Here is a 5,171-nt window from a genome sequence, read left to right as displayed (position 1 = left end):
AATCGCCCCGTATAATATACATACACATTAAAAGTGAATCTCTGTCCAAAAAATGCACTCAGTTTACTTTTTACTCACTATGAGCATCATTCATTATTCTCCCGCAGTAATTAAGGTTAGTATATGTTTGTTTTTTTTTTAAATTTAAAAAAATATATATTTTTAAATTTAATTTTTTTTTTTTAAATTTTAAATTCCAATCCATTCTTCTTTGGCAGCATTTAAATAACCTTTATCGGATTTGATGATTTTGACTCACTCACTGGCCTGCACCAGTTACCAGTCACTTTGTGGAGCATTGGACTGCCATTACCTCATAAGACTTTGTTGTTATACTATCTCTTACCGTATATTACTAAATCTCCATTTGCACTATTTGCCTATTTGCACTACTCTGCCTGGTTTACACTCAATGTCATTTACCCTTACCTGAATATTGTATATTGTATATTGCATAGCTTTCTTGTTAAATTGTATTGTATTTATTTAAATTTTTACTTTTTAATTATTTTATTTGCATTTTTTAATCACTCTCTTATATTTAAATGTTCATTTGCTATTTCATCTAGGGTTTGAGAGTAACGAAATTTCTATTCTCTGTATGTCCTGTACATGTGGCAGAATTGACAAATAAAGTTGACTTTGACTTTTGACTTTGACTTTGTTACAGACTTTTCAAAAAAGTGTTTTGCTTTTCTTTCACAAATGTGGGGATTCAATTGTGTTGAAATGTACAAAACAGTGATGTCATGTTTTGAGACGAGGACCCAGGCACAGAGAGACTTGATGAATTTAAGAATCTTATGATTTAATAAAAAAATTTGCAGACTTGCACAGAGAGGGTAAAATTATGATGACTGATAATGGAGATGAAGACAACAGACGATGAGGACAGGGAGGATGCAGGGGTTTAAATGCACCAAGGAGACAGTCAGAGGGAACTCGGGACAACTGGAGACATTTAAGGATGCAGGGACTGACAGAGACAGGGAAGACGTCTCATCGTGACGAGTAAAGTTTACCTTGCCTGGATGGGCAGCTCTCTGGGTGCACAGCACCCCCAAAGCTCTGATCCTAGAATTGCCCCTGAGTCAGTCACCAGGTTTGTACACAACTCAGCAGGTATTTTTAACCACTAATCTTTGAAGATGTTCTTGATCTAATGAACGTCTTCCTGTGCTGCTCCTACTGTGCTGTGCCTAGTTAGTTTTTCAGTCAACAGTCCATTTCTTACATCAATATTTGATATGTCTGTGAAGGTTCTCAGTCATCCAGGTCATCGTAGTCTAAGGAGCTTGGAAAGAAAAGTGTCTGGACTTCTTTAAGTTGCTTGAAAACTTAAGTTTGGAAACCATGTGAACCAGTTCACTCCTCCAGGAAAAAAAAAGCACACAAAAAACAAAATGAAAACACTCCCTTCAAGTAATACATCAATATTACAAGTTCTTCTTATATGAACAGATTAAATATTTAATTATAGAAAGTTAATGATGAATAATATGTCCTTCCTTCCATTGCAGAAAAAAAATACTCCATTATGATCACATGCTACAGGTTGAACAGCTCTGTGAGTGTCTCTGTTTTTACATTTGGCAGTTTGTGGCAGTGTCAGTTAGAGCGAGCCAGTGTACCCATAGTGCTGATCTGAAGCTCAGATAAATGAATAGGATTGTGTTAGGAATTAAACATGTAGATCACCCAAGAAGGAGGCAGAAGTGTGGAGGTAAGAGTATAGACTTTAATATGGAGAGAAATTTACCTTAAAAGTGTTAGAAATGCGTACGATGTGATCTACAAGCGTTTGTAACTTTTGAGGATTCACAAACATGTGCTCCAATCCACACACAAATACAACGCAACCTGACCACACGTAAAACAATTTCACAAATGCGTACATCCAAGCCTGAATAAATACTCATCATTTACTCAAAACCTTTTAAGTTTAGTCTCACAAATCTGAACATTTTTCTCTTTAAAAGGATTTCCTTGCAGAAAATACTGTCAAGTTTTTTCTTTTTCTTTAATTAATACAGTAATCATTAATTAGCTGATTACTTTCCTTTAAAAGTAATGTGAAGAAAGAAGCATCCAGCAAGTACCTACATTGCTAACAAAATGCTTCATATTAATAATATTGTCATTCTCTTATACACATTACTTGATGGATAACAAGAATGGCCACTGGAGGGCGATGTGCTATCATGATGGAGCATTTAAAATTGTGTTCTGACTTAGAGTCCATTCACATGTAGGATTTCAGTAGTGATAGCAATAGTCTCTCAGAGCAAAACATATTCAGGATATCTGAGCCTGATTTTTTGAACTTCCTCATTTCACTTTCTACAATGAGCCTTAGTAGGATAGTTAGTGTTCGCTAATATTAACCAAAAGAAAGACAGCCGAGGTTCAGATTTGATCCATAAACCAAAATGATCCCTCCATGATTCAAATGTCTTTGAGTCCAATTGCTCAGTCTTCTGTCTTAGTTCTATATAATCAGTCTTCAGCAAATTTGCACAAACCTGTCCCCTCTCTGAAGAGGTCCACGTCATTGTCAATGATGCAGTGGTACACAGGGAGGTGTCTCCTTCGGGAGAGGTCGCTTCCACTTTGGCAGGATACTAAGAATCTTTATGAAACTTTTTCTGTTTGTCTAACTCTATGAGCACCAGCTTTCCAAGGGAGGTTGGACATGATATGCTAAAGTGTGACACCTGAAATAATGACAAAAGCTCTGAAAATACAGAGAGGAGCTTCAAATGTGTATGATAATCACAACACAGTTACTGCAGAGGTGAGCACAGTTTAGAAATGGAGTTGGGTTTCACACTCACTGCGCCTCTGTAAAAAGATGGTGCAGCTTTTTGAGATGTGTACATTTGCTCTCTCGAGCTGTACCAAACAGCTTCATGTAGATCAGGGGTGGGCAATTCCAGGCCCCGAGGGCCGGTGTCCCTGCATGTTTTAGATGTGTCCTTGAACAAACACAGCTGATTTAAATGGCTAAATTAGCTCCTCAACATTTCCCGATGTTCTCCAGAGGCCTGGTAACAAACTAATCATGTGATTCAGGTGTGTTGACCCAAGGTGAGATCTAAAACCTGCAGGGACACTGGCCCTCGGGGCCTGGAATTGCCCACCTCTGATGTAGATGTTGTTAAAAGTGGTGGCAAAGGCTAGTTTGCCAGTGAAAATCAAAAAATTCCTGATGAATAGAGAATGATATTAACCCAAAGATATCATGAGAAATCATTTCAAATTTCAGTAGCATTTGTACTACAGTAATAATGTGGTAATGCTGGAATAATAAGGTGGAAAAAAGATGCTAATGGTATTGACCATAAACCAATAACCTTAAAAATGTTTCTCAGTATTGTTTACCAGATAAAACAAAATGGATATTCAACCTTGTGCTACATGAACCAGCAATGATAATAAGCCCAAAACCATGTAAAGTTCCTGACACAGGGGCACAGGTTGGCTTAGTTTGTCTGGTACAGATTGTTGTTCTTACAGGCTCTCTCCTCCCATGTGGGCGGATCCTGGGGTTTCCTGCTCTTCAGCTGGACATGCCTGATTGTTATCTCATTCATCAGAGCCAGTATGAAAGAACCAGCCAAACCATCCAGTTTGTGCCAGCTAGTCTGCCTCTCATAGGTGATGACAGGGAACTTATGTGTTTTTTTATTTGTTTCCTGTATTCCTCCTGCTGAATAAAAAAATGAAGGAACACTAAAAACTGCACATGAACAATATTTGTTATTCAATGAAGTTCAGCTCACAAAAGAGGAGTCTCAGCAAAAGAATGACATCCGTGTATGATTTTAGTTTTAAACTTCAAAATGTTAATCTAGGGACCTTTGCAATCATCCAACCATGATCCACGTTCCCTGGTATTCCTTTAGGTTTTGCTTTGTTTCTGAAAAATACTCCTTCCTGTCACATTTACAGTTTGAAATAAGCATTTCAAATCATTGAACTGTTATTTGACCTCTGTATATTGTGTTCACATTGATATGAGTAGTGCAAATACAGTGGGGCAAAAAAGTATTTAGTCAGCCACCGATTGTGCAAGTTCCCCCACTTAAAATGATGACAGAGGTCAGTAATTTGCACCAGAGGTACACTTCAACTGTGAGAGACAGAATGTGAAAAAAAAAAATCCATGAATTCACATGGTAGGATTTGTAAAGAATTTATTCGTAAATCAGGGTGGAAAATAAGTATTTGGTCACCTCAAACAAGGAAAATCTCTGGCTCTCACAGACCTGTAACGTCTTCTGTAAGAAGCTTTTCTGTCCCCCACTCGTTACCTGTATGAATGGCACCTGTTTGAATTCATCATCTGTATAAAAGACACCTGTTCACAGCCTCAAACAGTCAGACTCCAAACTCCGCCATGGCCAAGACCAAAGAGCTTTCGAAGGACACCAGGAAAAGTATTGTAGACCTGCACCAGACTGGGAAGAGTGAATCTACAATAGGCAAGCAGCTTGGTGTGAAAAAATCAACTGTGGGAGCAATCATCAGAAAATGGAAGACATACAAGCCCACTGATAATCTCCCTCGATCTGGGGCTCCACGCAAGATCTCATCCCGTGGGGTCAAAATGATCATGAGAATGGTGAGCAAAGATCCCAGAACCACACGGGGGGACCTGGTGAATGACCTGCAGAGAGCTGGGACCAAAGTAACAAAGGTCACCATCAGTAACACACTACAACGGCAGGGAATCAAATCCCGCAGTGCCAGACGTGTTCCGCTGCTGAAGCCAGTGCATGTCCAGGCCCGTCTGAAGTTTGCCAGAGAGCACATGGATGATACAGCAGAGGATTGGGAGAATGTCATGTGGTCAGATGAAACCAAAGTAGAACTTTTTGGTATAAACTCAACTCGTCGTGTTTGGAGGAAGAAGAATACTGAGTTGCATCCCAAGAACACCATACCTACTGTGAAGCATGGGGGTGGAAACATCATGCTATGGGGCTGTTTTTCTGCCAAGGGGACAGGACGACTGATCCGTGTTAAGGACAGAATGAATGGGGCCATGTATCGTGAGATTTTGAGCCAAAACCTCCTTCCATCAGTGAGAACTTTGAAGATGAAACGAGGCTGGGTCTTCCAACATGACAATGATCCAAAACACAGCGCCTGGGCAACAAAGGAGTGGC

The sequence above is a fragment of the Astatotilapia calliptera genome, chromosome 23 (genome assembly GCF_900246225.1).
Source record: "Astatotilapia calliptera chromosome 23, fAstCal1.2, whole genome shotgun sequence".
NCBI lineage: Eukaryota > Metazoa > Chordata > Actinopteri > Cichliformes > Cichlidae > Astatotilapia > Astatotilapia calliptera.
This window is presented reverse-complemented; position numbering follows the sequence as displayed.